Source organism: Bubalus kerabau, chromosome 14 (assembly GCF_029407905.1).
Source record: "Bubalus kerabau isolate K-KA32 ecotype Philippines breed swamp buffalo chromosome 14, PCC_UOA_SB_1v2, whole genome shotgun sequence".
NCBI lineage: Eukaryota > Metazoa > Chordata > Mammalia > Artiodactyla > Bovidae > Bubalus > Bubalus kerabau.
In genome coordinates, this window is record NC_073637.1 from 8,706,539 (window position 1) to 8,726,215 (window position 19,677).

Sequence of the window (19,677 nt, forward strand, 5' to 3'; positions counted from 1 at the left end):
TCCAATTCCTGAATACTCCTGTTCTATCTCTGCATCCATGTTCCCTATGTCTGTTTCCTTCTCTTGCTCCTTGCTACTCTAGCCCACTTGCTTCTTTCTCCAGGAAAGAAGCCATTCTGCTGCTTTCTTCCCAGAGCGAATAAAACCACAGACATTGCACAGGCACCCCCTAGTGGCTACATGTGAAAGCACAGCCTCCCCCCTTCCCCTCCTCCCCAAATTAGTTGAACCTGATTGAAAAGGCCCTGGCTTGGACCTGTGCTGTGCTCAGAGGCTCAGTCCTGTCTGACTCTGTGTGACCCCATAGACTATAGTCCGCCAGGTTCCTCTGTCCATGGCATTCTCCCAGCAAGAATACTGAAGTGGGTAGCTATTTCCTCCTCCAGAGGATCTTCCCAACCCAGGGATCGAACACACATCTCCTGCATTGGCAGGCGTGTTCTTTACCACTAGCACCGCCTGGACCTAGTCTCCTCCAAAAGGGAACCTCACACAGGGTTTCAACTCGTTCCCAGAAAATGGGAGAGTAGAGTATGATCTTAGGTGAGAGTGAAAAACGTAGAGGGTAAAGAAAAGGAGAGGGTGGAGGGAGAGAGGGAGAAAATGAAGACAGGAAGAGATCAACGGGAAAGAAATGAAGAGAAAGTAAAAGACACATAGTAGGATAGAGTACAAGAGAATAAGGAAAGCTTAAAGGAGAGACATTTCTCTGTGTTCAGCCTTGCTCTAAGATAAACACTCAAGGAAAGAGTAATGGAAAATAAGAATTGACATACCCAGGGTCAGTTGGCTGCCCTGTGGCACAGTCAGGTGGGAACAGAGGAGCCAGGGAGAAGAAGGGACAAGGACCCTGCAGTTGACCCCATCACTGCCTGACTTGGTAATCTTTTCAAAATCCAAATCTTTCTCTGTCTCTATTTCTGCGCGTGTAAAAGGGTCACTAATAGCAGCTGTTCTCTTCCTGTTTTACTGAGATCCAGTGAGAACAATAAAGATTTGCAGAGAAAGCCCCGAAAAGTACTCGGAAAAGTTCCCCGGTATAACCATCACAGAAATGTGTTTTATCGTTTTTCTCTATGCAACAGCAGCCCTCCATCCTCTGCTTCGGGGACCAGAGAGGTAATATGTGATGCTGGACTGCCAAGGCACTTGCTGTATTTCAACCATGCATCAACTTATCACAGCCTCTGGTGCTTTATAAGATGCCATGATTTGAAAGGCGCTGTCGAAATGTAAAACCTTATTGCCACAGTAGTAAAAAGATCAATGTCCATCTCCTTACCCACTCTTTCTTGTCAGGATGCATAGAGATACACACCAAACAACTCCATCCACATTAGCAGAATACTTCGCAATAAAACTGCACATGTCTGAGTTTGGCAGAATAGCCACAAAGCAAAATACTTTTGGAAGTGTCAAGGTACCCTTCATGTCCAAACAGCTGCCAAGGGGGTGATGACATTTTTAGAGTCCGCTGCAAAAGTAAACACATCCAGGTCTCATATAAACATGCCAGCTTGTGTTTGTGTTTTTCTGTAGTTAAAAAAAAATGGAGAGAGAATCTTATCAAAAAATGGCTGTGGAAGAACTTTATGGAGTTGTGTATGGAGTTGTATAGTCACGACACTGAATTCCGTGAGAAAACGTGTCTTCTCAAAACAACTGTGAACTTTTGTCAGTGGACACAGTGCCCTGTGGACAACTTCCTAAGTGTCTCTGTGGTTTTGTCCCTTGGCTTCTGTGTATCACGACACTAGCCTTCCCACAAACCTCAGCGCTCACTGCTACCCTGTTCAGGTTTATCCCAGGTGATGTAGAACACCTCGGCATTCATTGCTTCCTCCTGATAGTGGAGGGAAGTAGGGTGCCAGGTGCGTGCGTGCTTTGCATGCCAGGTGATTTCAGGCATGTCTGACTCTTTGTGATCCTATGGCTCCCCCATCCTTGGGATTCTCCAGACAAGAATATGGAGTGGGTCGCTGTGCCCCCTCCACCAGGGGATCTTCCCAACCCAGGGATCGAACCCCCGTCTCTTCTGTCTCCTGCATTAGCAGGTAGGATCTTTACCACTAGTACCACCTGGGAAGCCCAGGTGTACCCAGGACATCTTGATGGATTTGATCCAGCCTCAGATGGCAGCTGGTACACAGAGAAGTCCCAGCTTCCTCTGTCGAATCTCATCCTGGTAATTTTCTCCTGGTCTTCTTAGCCACATGCACTGGTAACAGGTCTGTGAAGCTGCAGCAACTTAGATGTAGAAACCACAGTGATCTGTGTGCCTGGTAAGTTAAGCTTTGAGCAGGTAACGGTTGGAGCCACTGGCTGAAGAACCAAACAGAGGCGTGGGTGCTCAAAGCAAAGCAGCCTCTTCCAACCCCTCTTGCCCCGCCTATGAAACAAAGGTAATACCTCTCCTCACAGAGAGTTCCTTAAGATCTCCTTGAAATAAATGTCCGTGAAGTGCTCAGCACAGAGCTGGCACTCAGTGGGTTTGGAATGGGTGGAATAGCCATAGAGCAGAAATATAACACGAGCCATAGGCACACTTGCACATTTCCTGGCAGCCACATTAGCAAAGTGAAAAGAGAACAGGCGGAATTTATTTTCATAAGATGGTTTAATCATACATATCCAGAATAGTAGCTCAACATATAAACAATAATTTTAAAATATTAATGAGATTATTGTTGTTGTCATCGTTGTTTAGTCCCTAAGTCATGTCCACCTCTTTTGTGACCCTATGGACTGTAGCCTGCCAGGCTCCTCTGTCCAAGGGATATCCCAGGCAAGAATACTCGAGTGGGTTACCATTTCCTTCTCCAGGGGACCTTCCCAACCCAGGAATCCAACCCACATCTTCTGCATTGGCAGGCGGATTCTTTACTACCGAACCACCAGGGAAGCCCTATAAATGAAACAGTTTACATTAAAAAAAGTTATCTACTATGAAATCTGGTATATATCTGCACCCACAGCACATCTCAATCCAGAAACAAAATTTTCAACAGTTGAAGTAAAATGTGGTCCTTCTGAAACTATAAAGTTGTACTTAATGGGAACATATTTTACACGGCTTCCATTTTAAAATTCAAATTCAATTAATTAAAATTAAATAACACTGGTTCTTCATAATGCTAGCCTTAATTCACATGCTTGTTAGCCACGTGTGAATAGTAGCCATGGTATCGGCATTGCAGATCAGAGGAAGGAACTCGGGGGCATGCAACAGAAAACACAGCTGCCAACTGCTTAACCAGAGATGTGCCCTGGTCCCGCCCCACATGAAGCCCCAAATAGGCTGCCTGAGGCTGGTGCAGTGGGTGCAGAAAGTCATTGGTGAGCCAGGCTCCTTCCTCCTTTCTGCCCCGCCTACCTTAGCAGGGCAGGATGGGCAGATGGGCAGGTGGGCAGCTGCCCACCGTGGGCATCTGACCTCACTCCAGGCAGGAAAAAGGAGAGGAGTGAAGGTTAAAGGGAAGATGACCATCACCTGTCCAGTCTGCTCAGCTGTTGGGCTTTCTTGGAAGTCCCATCTAATGGCTTTTGCTCAAGTGTCATTAACCAAACTGCATCACACACAGACACCCTTGTTTGTACAAGGCAGAGCTGATAAATGTAGCATTTTACCTGGGCACATTGGTACCTTCAACCAAAGGGGTTCCTTGGAATAGAGGATGATGGATATTGGGAGGCAAAAGACAGCCTCTCTCATAAGTGGCACCTGCAATTATCATTACTCATGCCCCCAGACTTTGATTCTCAAAGAATCCTTAAAGAAATAAAATGAGAGAGTTGTTTTTTTTTTTTTTTTCCTTGCTGAACAAATCAGAAATTCTCTTACTGCATCACATCTTAGAAAACAGTTGGGTGAGTTCCAGGGAATCAGAATTTATAGAGCAAGGAAGGCAGGTGGACTGGCTGCTTCCCTAGGCGGGCAGAATGAAGGGTGGCGTGGGCAGAAAACAATTTCTTTGTGAGGGCAAGACTCGTGCTTCAGCTCAAGTGAGTATTGGATGGAAAACTGCCTTAAGCAACAGGGCGGGTCACATTATGGAAAGCAAGAGCGCTTCCTGAGGAGGGTCCTTCTCACGGACAGCAAAGATGTTTCTATGAGTTCAGCTGCAGCTTGGCGATCTTTCTTGGGAAGCTGACCTCCTATCCCCCGGGCCTCCTGACTACAGCCTGGCTCATCACTGAGCTGGGAAAGATGCACTATCAACCTCAGTGTCGCCCAGGTGGTGACCTTGTTTGTTCTTGGAGGGTCACTGAACATCTAAGCCTCCCTTTCATCCTAAAATGCGGACAACAACAGGGCCACTTAATAGTCCAATTGAGAGCATGAAATGAGCTAATGTGTTCAAAATGCTTAGCTCAGCCCCTACCACACAGAAAGTGCTCGATAAATTATTATTCTGAGTTTTCTCTTATTATCCTAGAGTGAGTTTTGTGTTTCCTTTTGTCTGCTCTATTATTTTATATATTGGTTAGAAGCCGGGCAAGAAGCAAAGGGTACTCTCAGAAGGAGTCATTGAAGAGAACTCCATAAAGGGACTCTTTACAAGGCGTGTGTAGGGCAAAGGGATACGATGAAGGAGGAGATAAGTAGTCTGGGTAACCTTGCCAATTTGTGCCTGAGGAGGCAAGAGGGCAGAACCTGCAAGAACCGTGGAAGTAGGAAGACTTGCAGTGGGAGCCAGGGCGGTAGACAGAGCCCAATCCCTGCCAAACAGTGACGTGATCTGGAAGGAGCCAGGGGACCATACACCTTGACCTCTTTCTTCTGCACCCTCATCTCCTGCAGGCGCATCCCATCAGCGAAGTCCAAACTGAAGCCAGACCCCAAGGAAGCCCAGCTGATGCAGTCCCTAGATATCAGCCTCCCAGGGCAGAAAACAGTGTCAAAAGGGGTAGAGAATGTTATGCAGAGGGACGAGATGAGGATGACCCAACCACGCTGCAGCGTGCTATAGTAAAAGATTTCACCTCAAGTATCCGGAGCTGACTTGCTGGATTTGCACTCTGGTTAATGCTCTTTTTCTGCTCGGGGTGTTTGGTAGTCAGGTTATGTGAACACTTGGCTTCTGTTGAGAGTCCAGAGGCAGAGAGGCATCACAGTATTAATGTTTTAGAGTCACTGACCCAGAATTATATGGCACATTTCTCCCACTCACCAGCCAGTGACCTAGTGCAAGCTAAAGGGCCCCTCTGAACCATGCTGTCTAGTCCATATCATGGGAGAAAAAGCAGTTGTCTCGCTGGCTAGTTAGGAACATTAGATGAAATGACATGAGTTTCCTTTGCCTTTACTACTATGTGAAACCCAAAGGCACGGTGGCTGAGAGTGCAGGTTCTGGAAATGGAATGACTGGATTCAAGTCCCAATTCTGCCATTTAAAACTCTGTCCTTAGACTAGCTACTCAAATTTAGCTTCTCAGATCTCTCATCTGCAAAACAAAGGAAACCTGTCCCCACTGTATAAGGTTGTTGTGAGAATTAAATGAGCTATTACATGAAAAGTGATTAGAACAACGTGTCACTCTATCATCAACACTCTGTTATAGGTAAAGCTCTGAGACAAAGACGGTGTGCTTAATACACACTGAACTCCCTTCTGCGGTGTTCCTACATGATCAGCACCAAGAGCTCGGACAGTGCCCTCTGGGGACTCTTCCTTCACCCATTAGGGCAGGTAGTACAGAGGCAAGTGTTCTGAGCATCTGAGCAGGAACAAAGTACATGTCATGATTCATGAGGGGTAGCTCCCTGTTCTTCAGGAAAAGCAAAGTCAGTGCAGAATCCACTGCTCTCTGCTTCTGCCCAAGAAACATCTGAGCCTAGTTCAAGTACAGGGCTGCTCAGTATAGTGGTTAACAGCATAATTGAATGAGTCAGCTTTTCTCTAGCTGTGTGATCCTGAGCTGGTTACTTAAAATCTCTGTGCCTGAGTTTCCTCACTTGTAGAAAGGTGATTACAATAGTGTCTACAGCAATGGATTGTTATGAAATTAGTCAATATTTGAAAGTGCTTAGAACAGGGCCAGGTACATAATATGTGCTTTATAACGGCTTCTTGAGTAAATAGAATAATCTCAGTTCTGTAAACAAATTTTAACCAATTGATTTCCTTTGTGATCTGTACAGATCTGAGGCACTGTTCTCTCTTGGGAACTAAGAGCAAATCAAAACTGGGTTTGTTCAGGGGAAAAGAGAAAATGCTTAAGTCTGCAAAATTAAGAGGTCCATTTATTGATAGAAGTCACTGAGATCCACTCTGGCATTCCATAGTCTGAGAACTCTTTGGTTTTTCATCTTGTGAACAAAAAGCACTGCCAGATGCTTTCCAATCACCAACAACTCATTTTGCAGATGGGAAATGAGATTCTTCCTTCTTCCCTTACTGGCTTGTTTATATGACTTGGTCACACTATTTCATCTTTCTCTGAGCCTCTGCTTTCTCATCTGTAAAATGGGAATGTTAATTCCTATGTCCAATATTCCTTCAAGCACACAATAGTTAGTTAATGGAAGTGGTTTCCTTTTACCTTTTGTATCTATAAACAATGAGAAAGTCTGGGAGAGAACTAGTTTAAGAGACTGAATTTCACAGATGGCATCAGCTAATTAAGTGTTAACAAATTTGAAACCACGTGTACAGCAGGATTTCTCTTTTTTTTTTTTTTAACTGAGCAACACACAATAATGCTTCTCACATGTGCTAATCTGAAGAAGGCTCTGGTTCTGCTGTTATTGCTTTGGATGAAAGAAAGGCTGATACCTCAGAGGCACGGTAGTGAGAACACAGCTCTTGGAATCCAACTTTTCAGCTCCCTGATGTGTGATAACCTTTAGCAAATGACTTAATTTTTTTTGTCTCTTTTCTTTCTTTTTATCATTAAAGGGTCTTTTATTCTGAATTTCAGAGTCAAGACCACTAACATCTTTTCTAAGCCTCAGTTTCCTCAACTGTAAATACCTACTTTACAGAAATATTTGAATTGATTAATATTATGCACACAAAATGCCTGGCACACAGTAGGGGCTCAGTAAATGGTAACTGTTATCATAAGTGCATAATCAAACAGACTGTATAAAGTGGAAAAAGGAAAAAAAACACATTATTTGCTTCTTTCACTGATGATATATCTTCTGGATTTCCTGAAATATGGGGAGGAATGGAACATTATCCTCCAAAGAAATAACACTGAAGAAGCTATTAAGCTTTAATGACATGAGGACGATTTACTTGAAATAAAGTCCAAGCAGATGCTCAGTGCTGGTGAAGTTGCTCCTAAATAGGTCTTTACAATTAGCTGGGAATCTGAGGCTGCGTGGGGAGCAGTCGTTGTAGCCAATGAATAGTTTCTCCAAGATGTTAAGTTTGTTCTTATAAGAGGCCCCTCAGATTAGCCTAAGAGCCCTTACAACAAGCGAGTCTGATTAAAGGATTGTTGTTGCATCTGCCACTTTTGTCTTCCTCTGAGAGAAGGCTTTAACTTTATTCCTCCTCCCCCAGCCTCCCAGATCTGTTCTCTATCTGTGTTCTCCATCTCATCGAGTGGCTGCTCCATTATTCCAGAAACCTGGAGGCCACCACCCTCTCCTCCAGCCCCCATAGTGACTGCCAGCAATTCCTGTGGATTTTCCCTCCTAAGTAAACCCAGAGTTCCCTCCCCTCCCCTCTCTAGTCTTCTCCTAGCTTCTGGCCTCCCTCTTGCCTGTTGACTGTGCTGCACCCAGACTGATCCCTAAGAATGCAAGTCTAGTCATCTCTTCTTTGCGGAAAACCTACCAGTGGTCTCCTTTGCTCTTGGTTTAGATGAAGGACCAGATCCTTTATTCAGCCTGCTTTGCCAGTCTTTTCCCACTCTAGCTGAACAGACTTAAAGTTTGGAGACTCAAACCTGGAATGAATGGAATGGGTGCACCATAACCTACAGTGGCTCCATTTTGCTTGTAGCATCAAAGTTTAACATTGCTCTCACTTTGACTATGAACCCATTGGCTGCCATGCCCTTTCCTTCTCTTTGCACCTGGATCCCAATGACATTTCTGGGGCTGGCTTCTCTCCACTGGGGGCAGCTGAGGTAATGTAGGGTCAAGTCCCCGTTCCTCTTTCAGAGCGCAGATTCAACCTTCCACACCTTGATCCATCCGCCTACCACACATGCACCGGAATACACACACACTTGCATACACACATAGGCACGGACATGCACACACTTGCACATGCAATGGACACACACGCACACACATATTCACTCACATACTAATCCCCAGACTAGAGCACTGAAGTCAGTGCCCAGACTCAATAGTGTGGTCAGAGGTAAAGCAGCTATTTCTGAGCACACTTAATAGCTCAGCTATGTTCTTTTTTCCCTTAGCATTCATCTCTGTATTGATTCAGTATTTGGTGAGTGCATATTATGTGTTAGTTACTGCTTCAGCTTTTGGAACAGAGTCCCTGCGCTCACAAAGCGTAGAGTCTAGTGGAGGAGACATACGTGCTCCTTATCAGCTCTATGACCTTGAGTAAGTTACTCAGCCTCCCTGTGTGCCAATTCTATTATCTGTACAATGAAAATATTAATGTCACCTTTTATAACCCTGTTATGGAAAGAAGTAAAATAGAGTACGTCGATGGCTAAGTGCTGACTTCATGAGACCGATGTGAGAGGTAATGAGATAATACAGGAGAAGTGCTTGAAATCATATCAGGATAATATTTCTTCAATAAGTGATGGCTTCATATTATTTTGTGAAGAGCGGAACGTAGAATTGCAGATTGTGATCAGTTCTCTGAAGGGAGAAGGGCTGGAGCAGTGACAAAGAATGCCAGGGACTTATGCAGGAGGAATGGCTGGGGAAGGCCCCTCTGAAGAGGTAACTGTCAGGATGTGAAGGAGTCAGCCTGGAGAATCAGCCGAGGCAGGACCAGCATGGGCCTCCTAGACGCCCGGGTCTAGTTCGAGTGCCTTCCCTGCGACTCTCCAGCTGTGTGTCCTCAGGAGACCCTGACTATTTCCCTGAGGCTCAGTCTTCTCATCTGCAAAATGGAAATTACAATGTCAGTGATAAAGAGAAGTCATAGTGATGAAGAAGATAATGTCAGCATGGTAGATTTTTTAAAAAATATTTATTTATTTGGCTGTACTGGGTGTTTTATTTTGGCTGTACTGGGTATTTATTTATTTAATTGGCTGTACAGAAGCTCCAATACTTTGACCACCTGACGCAAAGAACTGACTCATTGGGAAAGACCCTGATGCTGGGAAAGATGGAAGGCAGGAGGAGAAGGGGACAACAGAGGATGAGACAGTTGGATGGCATCACTGACTTGATGGATGAGTTTGAGCAAGCTCTGAGAGTTGGTGTAGGATGGTCAATCCTGGCATGCTGCAGTCCATAGGGTCACAAAGAGTCGGACATGACCGAGCGACTAAATTGAACTGAACTGGGTGTTAGCTGTGGCATACGGAATCTTTAGTTGCGGCATGTGGAATCTAGTTCCCTGACCAGGGATTGAACCCGGCCCCCCTGCATTGGGCGTGTACAGTCTCAGCCACTGAACCACCAGGGAAGTCCCCAGTGTGGTAGATTTTAAATAAGAACTCGTGTCAGTCACCAAGCCAAGAGCTTATGCATAACAGGCAATTTAATAAACGCTAGGTTGCCTCCACTCCCCGGTGCTAAGCATCTTCCCAAAACGAACAACTGCTACCTTGGGATCATTCACACAAGCAGGCACTCAGGCTTCAAAGCCAAGCCAATCTAACTGCAACCCTGGGTCCATCCTCTTCACCACAGAGCAAGTCCAGAGTCATCACAGTGGCAAACGCAGGGGTAGGAACACTCACTCTGTCGGCACGTGTGCTAAGTTGCTTCGGTCGTATCTGACTCTGTGTGACCCCGTGGACTGTAGCCTGCCAGGCTCCTCTGTCCATGGGATTCTCCAGGCAAGAACACTGGAGTGGGTTGCCATGCCCTCCTCCAGGGGATCTTCCCAACCCAGGGATTGAACCCACGTCTCTTGCATCTCCTGCATTGGCAGGCAGATTCTTTATCACTGGGCCACCTGGGAAGCCCAGTTTTTTGTGGAGTAACTACCAAAGGCTGTTATCAATCCTGTTTCACAGATAATGAAATTGAAGCCAAAGATCATTTAGCTTCTAAGCTGCTGGAGGCCTTGAACGAAAGGCTGATGCTTTTTCCTCCTGAGAGGTATCGCTCTTCATGTTCACATCTTATCCTGTGAGGTCCACAGTAGTAAGCCTTCTGTGGTCCACAGAACTGTTGATGTGAGCCTCAACCTACATATAGCCATGCCTTCCCATCACACTTCAGAGCCCATCCCAGACCCCGACCTCCCCCCGTCAGTGTTCATCTTTTTATGATGAAATGGTCTATTGTTACTGGCCTCTTGGATTGTGAGCTCATGACAGATTAGTTTCGTGTTTGTGCTCCAGGCTTGGGACAGCCACATCCTCCTGCCCTTGTTCTACACTCTAATGGATCACTTGTCCTGTTTCCCAGCCCTCCCTCCTCTGGATCCTCACTCCTACCCTGGAGGAGTCCTCCTGATAGCATGCCCTTCCAGGAGGACGTGTCCCTCCACGGGACCCCCAGAGTGAGGGGCTTTCTCGTGGCCCGGAAGCCTCCTCCAAACCCTCATCTGTCTCCCACCAGGGTCCTGTTTCCCTGCTCAGTCCATGTGAAATGGATAAATGGACAAACGACACATTTTTGTTGTAGCCCTGAGTTTGTGGCAAGTCTTCCCAGGCAATCAGTTAAAAAATGCTAAAGAATACATGTTAATATGTACTGTGTTAGCCATCTGTGTTCATTTCATATCCAACAGACTTATACTGGGTTGATTTGTTCTGAGACGTGGCAATTTCAAATACAAACGGAAAAGATACTGCTTATGGTTTAACCAGTTGCAGCATTTAGAAAAAAAAATTCTCTAGGTATTATCTGGAAATTTTTTAAGGAGGTAGAGGTGGGGAGGGCTTCAAATACAGGGTACATCTTTTTTCTCTGTGCTTATAAGAAGCATCAAGTTTCTGTGTTTTAGCAGCTAAGAGTGTGAAAAAGAGTATTAAATTACTTAATAGTTTTTTACATATCAGGTCTAGAAAACTTATTATGTAAAAAAAATCCACATGTATTTAATAAAATTGAAATCTATGTGAGATTAAAAAAATATAAAAAAGCTTGTTACTCCAGAAATTCAGGTTATAGTCTCTACTTGCATGATGGTCAGAATGTGTTTCAATCTTCCATTCACTTATCCATTCAGTACATTCTTGGGTACCACATGCTGTGAGCACTGGGGAGTCAGCTGCATCCTTGAGTTATAGTCTCTGCTCCTCCCCTGGGGAAGACGTGTATTAAACAAGCTCACACATCAATATGGAAGTTACAAATGGTGAGAGATGCTCTGAGTGATGGAGAAGGCACTGGCACCCCACTCCATTACTCTTGCCTGGAAAATCCCATGGATGGAGGAGCCTGGTGGGCTGTCGTCCATGGAGTCGCTAAGAGTCGGACACGACTGAGTGATTTCACTTTCACTTTTCACTTTCGTGCGTTGGAGAAGGAAATGGCAACCCACTCCAGTGTTCTTGCCTGGAGAATCCCAGGGACGGGGGAGCCTGGTGGGCTTCTGTCTATGGGGTCGCACAGAGTCGGACACGACTGAAGCGACTTAGCAGCAGCAGCAGCAGCTCTGAGTGAAGAACGTCAGGTGACCCACTTAAATCAGGTGGTTAGGGAAGTGACAGGCTAGAGGAAGACCACTTTGTCCCCTGTCCTTGTTTTTCACTTGGGAAGACAGAGACCTAGGGCAGGACTGCTGTAGAAGCCCAGGGACAGAGATGAGGGAAAACTCAGGTCTCCTCTTTCCACAGCCTGAGCTTTCTCCACTGGTCACAGTCCTCCTTTGCCTAAATGCCTTTCACAAACACGGAATAAGACCTGGTTATTTCTAAGATCTTTCTACCTCTAGCAGTCAGTGATCTTATTTGATTCAATCCACACACAAATAGATACCTTTTGATTACTTTTTCTGACCCAAGTATAAACGATTGACAAAAAACAATCATAGTCATTCCATCAGAGGATTATTTTTATCCCCTGCTCATTTTAAAAAATGTTTTCTCACAATATCTGAAAACTCTTTTCTTTAAACTTAACTCTAAATATAAGTTTGTGTTAACAGACACAAAATAATTGAATGAAGTTCCGCAAGGGTGAAACTGGGGAAAGGAAAGATATAACCAGATAGCCCATGCTTATTTTAATATATAAGTAATCAGAATGTTGGAGAAGGCGATGGCACCCCACTCCAGTACTCTTGCCTGGAAAATCCCATGGACTGAGGAGCCTGGTGCCTGCAGTCCATGGGGTCGCGAAGAGTTGGACACGACTGAGCGACTTCACTTTCACTTTTCACTTTCATGCATTGGGGAAGGAAATGGCAACCCACTCCAGTGTTCTTGCCTGGAGAATCCCAGGGATGGGGGAGCCTGTTGGGCTGCCGTCTCTGGGGTCGCACAGAGTCGGACACGACTGAAGCGACTTAGCAGCAGCAGCAGCAATCAGAATGTATATGCAGAAAATATTTTTCTGAAATAGTCTGAAATAATCTATACTTCATTAGATAGTAGTGTTTGTAGAACAAAATCTTGCCACAAAATAAGTTCTCTGCAATCTGTAATTAATTAAGCAAAGGGACAAATTGTATTTAAAGATCTGTTGAAAGGATATCAACACCATTATTTTCCTGATACAAAGTGCTTTTTGCCTTAATGCATCTGACCTCTCTTTTTTTTTTTTTTCTTTAGTACTCGATTGCAATGAAATTCTTAAAATAGGCCAAGTTCTCATCAGAACATTTTAGTGATCTGTGGAATGTGTCTCAGATCCCCAGATACCATGTTCCCCCACTGTCCTCTGAGATTTCACCACGGTGGTTTCATTCATAAGGCTTTGTTTTATACTGAACAGGACTTTCCCGGTAGAGGTAACTCACATTGTCCTTCCTTCCTCCCTTTCTTCCTCTCTATCTCCTAACCCTTCATCTTTCCACCCTTATCTCCATTCTGCCCAAATATCAAAACCTTTCACCGCTTCTGGTTGAAATGGAAACTGAATCCACCCTAGTGCCCTCGCCCAGACCTTGCCCACCTGGAGCCAGCATAGCACCTGTCGCCTCAGGAGGAGTCCAGGGCACCCGCTTGCCTAGATCATAAGACAGCCCCAGAGGGGGGTCTTCCTCGCCTCTGCACAGTGCATGGGACAGCGTCTGACACCTCTAGTTGCTCGAATAGTGAAGCTACTGAACTGAATTCAACCGAGACTGGCTGGCCGCGAATTACAGAATTCGAATCTTGTCCTACTGTGCTCAGCTGGCTTATGAGAAATTATTTATTCAAGTGAGAACAAAGCTTTTCTTTTCAGGGTGCGATGAAAAGTGTTGGACAGACTTGTTTTCAAGTCCTGACCCATTCATAGCAATGGTAGAACTTTGGTCAAATCATCTAACTCCCTTAAAATAGGGATGATAAGGCATCACTGGATGGCTAGGAAAATGTAAGATAAGATCACAATCAGGTGTCTTGTAGGCTCTGGCACATACGAGGTTTCCAATGCATGTTCACAGTCAGCGAGGGCCTTTTCACCTCCACCACTTGGAGGGTAGAGCCTCGAGTCGTAACTTGACTATTACAACTCTCCACTATTCTCCAACGTGTCTGCTGAATGAACAGAATTCCTCCAGCATATTTGTTAAGCACCTGCTCTACCTACACAGGTGTGCTGCTATGAGGGATAGGAGGGGAAAAAAAAAAAAAACAACTAAGACAGGGCTCTAGCCATCAAGGAAGTAATCATTATGTTTGACTGGATCATTTAATCCATCTCATTACTTGGTAACAAACTGGGCCAGCTGCAAACTCCCCTGGATGCAAATAGGAAGAAGGGTTTAAACAATTTACTCCAACAAACTGCCTTCTCTGTCTGAAAGACCGGATGAGAAACAGGAATAGCTGCCTTGTCTTTCTGGTTTGTCACAAAGACAGACAAGGCAAGAAGCTCACCAGCTACTTTTCCACTTTCTTACAACCTCCATCAGAGTGGTGCAGCTTTGATTGGGTTATTGGATGAATGAGGAATGAGTCCCCAATGTTTTAAAATGCATACTAAAAAATGAATGAGTGAACACACAATGTCCATAATTCTGGGCTTTCCTGCTTAATTTTCAGTGTGCAGGTATTTCACTCATTCAAGCACTTATTTCACTGATGTAAACAAAGCATCTCCTATATGTCAGGCACTGTGCAAGGGACTTTGCTAGACTATTGATGATCCAGACAACAAACTTGCAAGGTCGTTATTATTATTCCCATTGTATAGATGAGGAAACTGAGGGTCAAGAGGTCAAATGACTTACTTTAAACCATTACCAAAAAGCAGAGTCCAATTCTAATTCCAAAACAGTCCTCGTGTAAATAGAAATTGTATTTATTAAGGGGTGTAGGAGACTTGCCCTCCATAGCTTCGCTTCCTACGTTTGTTCCCATTTCATTTCAACCATTTGTCCTCTTTTTCTGTTGTACTGAAATTTTTTTCTCGGATGCTCCACACCCAATCCACCAAAAAATCCTGTTGCCTTTACCTTCCAAATAAATCCAGAATGGACCACTTCTCATGACCTTTCTCCAGACTCTCAGCGAGTTACTGTGGCTCTCCACTCTCCCGGGTTCCACCCTTGCTCCCTAGAGTGTATTCTGAACTCTGAAGCCAGGGGGAGCTCTTGCCAGTGGACAGTGGGTTGTGTCCACTTCCTGTGGCTCCCACCTCACTGAGAATCAAGGCTGTAATCCTGACAAGGTCTACAAGTGCCTGCCTGACCTGGCCCTCTGTTTCTTCCCCACGTCTACCCTCCCACCCTCTGCTCTTCACGCCCTTCTGCTCCTGGCATCCACACAGGCACATCTTCTAGCTCTGGATCTTAGGCAAGTTACTGAACCTTCCTGTACCTCGGTTTTCTTATCGTAAAAAATGGAGACAGTGATAGTAACAGAACTGCCTGAGACCAAGGCAACCTGGCTCTTGTGCCCTGGGAAGACCCGCTGTAGCCTCCTCCAGCCACACACTTTCCAGGGGACCAAGGAGACATTTCACTGGGATCCTCCACACTCCCTTCCACAGTGTTCTGGATGTACCAGATTCCAGAATTCCTATCCCAAGCAACCTCTAACCCATCTGCTTTCAGGGCCTCCAGGGCCTCTTTCCTAGTCTGTCCCCTGTGGGCAGACTACCCCAGAGACACTCCCAGGCAAGGCAAGTGGCCAGTGAAAGTGTTAGCCGCTCAGTCATGTCCAACTCTTCTCTGACCCCATGGGTCAGAAGAAGCCCGCCAGGCTCTTCTGTCCATGGGATTCTCCAGTTAACAACACTGGAATGGGTTTGCCGTTCCCATCTCCAGGAAGTCTTCCCAACACAGGGATTGAACCCAGGTTTTCTGCATTGCAGGCGGATTCTTTACTGGCTGAGCCACCAGGGAAGCCTGGCAGGTGGCCAAGGGGCCACTGTTTGGGAGATGTTTCTGGACTGACTGAGGCTGAACATGAGACTAAGAGTAGAAAAAGAAGAGAAGATTAAAAACAAACAAACATGAGACTAAGGATAGAAAAAAATAACATGAGGCTAAGGGTAGAAAAGAAGGGACCTATCTACTCACTGACACGGGTCTGCAGGAAACTGTTCGATGTGTGATACAAGTCCTTCCTGAAGCTTTCAAATGCTCAGAAAAGTTGACCGAGCTCATACAAGTTTATCATAGGTAGAGTACGTGTGTGGATGTGTGTTGTGCAGAAACGGGGCCCGAGCTTGCTTTCACGTTGGGGTCAGCACAGGGTACATAAGGACAGCACAAAAAGTAGGAGACAGAAGCTGAAAGAAGGAAATGTCTTGGGCTCAGCAGGAATCATGCAGGTGCGTGTGGATTCCCATGGGCCAGGAAGTGTCTGAAAGTGGCTGACACTCTTGCCCCTGGTCTTTGGGGGCAGGGGACCGTGACTGACATTTGGGTTACACGGAGTGAGAACAAGTCCTCATGCAAAGAGCCAGTGGGCCCTCACAGGACAGATGAGAACAGAGCACTGTCTGGAGATGACAGTGCAGACTGACTGGCTAGACCAGAGAGCAGGGAAGGAGCCCGCTGAGAGGACGGCCCAGGGTGGGCAGGGGAGGACGGGGAGTGCCTGTTGATGCCGGTTTCCCTGGTCCAGCTCCCCCCCGCAGAGTCTCTGCTTCTCCAAACAGATGCTGAGTTACACTGCTCTCTGTTCCCAGGGCCTGTAACGTGCCTGCCAGCAACAAGGCACTAATAAATGTTTGTTGAACAAACAAATTAATGGAGATGTTTTTGCATATAAAACACGATATGTTGCTTAAAAATTCAATTTGTGCTCAGCTTTGCAGATGCGCATCAATAGTTGGTTATTTTAATTACATCCAGCTTTTTCTGTGCAGCGTTTATGAAGTGGACTGTGGCAGTAATATAATTAAACTAATCAGAGTAGCAAGCTAAATAGGATTATCCAAGGGTGATGTTGACCCTCAATTATATGATATGGTGACCACTATTTAGGACAGTTTAAGAGGTGGGGTGGTCCACTGGAGTGATCAACTCCCTGGGACACACCTTCTAGGTTCAAATCCTTGCTCTGTCCCTAAACTTCTGTGTTAATTTGAAAGTGAAAGAAAGTGAAAGTGGCTCAGTTGTGTCCAACTCTTGGCCACCCCGTGGACTCTACATTCCATGGAATTCTCCAGACTAGAATACTAGAGTGGGTAGCTGTTCCCTTCCCTAGGGGATCTTCCCAACCCAGGGATCAAATCCAGGTCTCCCGCACTGCAGGTGGATTCTTTACCAGCTGAGCCACCAAAGAAGCCCAAGACTACTGGAGTGGATAGCCTATCCCTTCTCCAGTGGATCTTCCCTACCCAAGAATCGAACTGGGGTCTCCTGTCTTGCAGGCAGATTCTTTACCAGCTGAGCTACCAGGGAAGCCCCAAGTATGCACTTGAACAAGAATCAAATCCTTCCTCTGCTATGTGAAGGAACTGATATTTACTTCCTAATGTGCCATTTATGAGTGACAACGTGAGGCTGTACGTGGAATATTCGGTAGAATTACTCTACTTTCAGGTGCTGCTCTTCTTGAATGCAAATCTTTAATCATTGTGAACTTAAGGTGCAGACAGGTAAGATGCTTTAGGCATCAACTCCCAAGTCAGGATTCAAGTGCCATGAATGTCAGAACAGTTGACTCTGCCTGGCTTTAATCCAAACCCCACGACCCAGTGTTCATCTCCATGCAATATGAAGTCTGATCACAAGCACTGAAACAATATTTAATATCAGCCCGTTGTGCCACTGAGTTCTGCCATAATCTGTTTTCAGATTTGCTGAAGTTTTCTTTTCGATTTTATTAGCAATTATTTCAAATGAAATTGGCACCAGACAACCGGATTACTGAATCATTGACTCCTATATACTAGTAGACGGTGAAAAGCAAATGCAATTTCCACCAGTTACGTGTCAAGCCTTGGCCTAGAGAGACGCAGAGGATCTGAACGGATGAGAAACCTGGATGTGAGCTCTTTCTATGAGCATGGCTTATGTTTATAAAACAGGACTCACAAGGCTTAATAAATCAGCTTCTTATTGTTTCCACAGTACATATTCATGTCAACCACACTTCATTCCTTTGAGACATTTTACCATGCCTTATCCTCCAAATAACTCTTCAAGGAAAAATAGACCAGATGACTAGCACAGACATCAGGGCCGGAGAGAACCAGATTTAATTCTTATTCTAGCAAGACATTGTTTTACCTGAAGAAAGACATGATAAGACCTCCTGGAAAACTTGTTAAAAAATTGAAAAGAAATGGTCATTTACAGCATTGTCTCAGTCATTCCCAATTCTTCCCTCTTTTATGGATGAGGCTCAACTATTCATCTATTTGGCAGGTAATATTTTTGTCAGGTCCTAAGTGGGGTTAAATGTGTTACTGCTGTCAATTATCTGCCTTTTTTTTTTTTTTTTTCTGTTTTCTGGGTTTTTGAATGTGAAAACACATGGGACAGATCTGAATTCAATCTGCAGCATTGAATAAAATATTGTAACTCACTGAGGTTTCAGTTCAGTTCAGTTCAGTCGCTCAGTTGTGTCCGACTCTTTGCAACCCCATGAATTGCAGCATGCCAGGCCTCCCTGTCCATCACCAACTCCCAGAGTTCACTCAAACTCACGTCCATCGAGTCGGTGATGCCATCCAGCCATCTCATCCTCTGTTGGCCCCTTCTCCTCCTGCCCCCAATCCCTCCCAGCATAAGAGTCTTTTCCAATGAGTCAACTCTTCGCATGAGGTGGCCAAAGTATTGGAGTTTCAGCTTCAGCATCATTCCTTCCAAAGAACACCCAGGACTGATCACCTTTAGAACGGACTGGTTGGATCTCCTTGCAGTCCAAGGGACTCTCAAGAGTCTTCTCCAACACCACAGTTCAAAAGCATCAATTCTTCAGCACTCAGCTTTCTTCACAGTCCAACTCTCACATCCATACATGACCACAGGAAAAACCATAGCCTTGACTAGACGAACCTTTGTTGGCAAAGTAATGTCTCTACTTTTGAATATGCTTTCTAGGTTGGTCATAACTTTTCTTCCAAGGCTGCAGTCACCATCTGCAGTGATTTTGGAGCCCAAAAAATAAAGTCTGACACTGTTTCCACTGTTTCCCCATAAATTTCCCATGAAGTGATGGGACCAGATGCCATGCTCTTCGTTTTCTGAATGTTGAGCTTTAAGCCAACTTTTTCACTCTCCTCTTTCACTTTCATCAAGAGGCTTTTTAGTTCCTCTTCACTTTCTGCCATAAGGGTGGTATCATCTGCATATCTGAGGTTATTGATATTTCTCCTGGCAATCTTGATTCCAGCTTGTGCTTCTTCCAGCCCAGCATTCCTCATGATGTACTCTGTTTATAAGGTTTAGAGGGTGTTTGTTGACACATAAAATGCTGACTAATACACTATATGCTTACAGTAAAAGACTGAACAAAGCAGCTGCTGTTTCCAGCTCATGGAAGTAATACTCTAAGAAGGAAGCTATTGAACAAGTAGTTATAATAAATTGTGCAGGGCTCCATGAGGGACAAAGGAGGAGTTATAGGAGGCCTCGTCCTACTTATGAGGTCAGTGGCCAGAGATGAGGCCACAGGCCTGGACAGCTTTTTTTTTTTTTTTTTTAAGAGCTGGAGTGTGGATTTCATGGAAGGAAAATGATGGCTTCTCAAAGATGTCCATGTCCTAGGTGGGAATATAGGTGTGTTTACCATTAAGATGGTAAACAGAACTCAGATTGCTAATCAGCACACCTTAAAATAAGGACATTATCCTGGATTATGTTGGTTGGCCCAATGCTATCTCAAGGGTTCTTTCAAGTGGAAGAGGGAGGCTCAAGAGGGATCCTCAGGGTCAGGGACAGACTAGGAAGTGTTACCTGCTGGATTCCAAAGTGGCAGAACCTGCTCCAAGCCAACAGATGCAGTAGCTAGAAGCTGGAAGGGCAAGGAAACGGCAGATAGGTTCTCCCTCAGAGC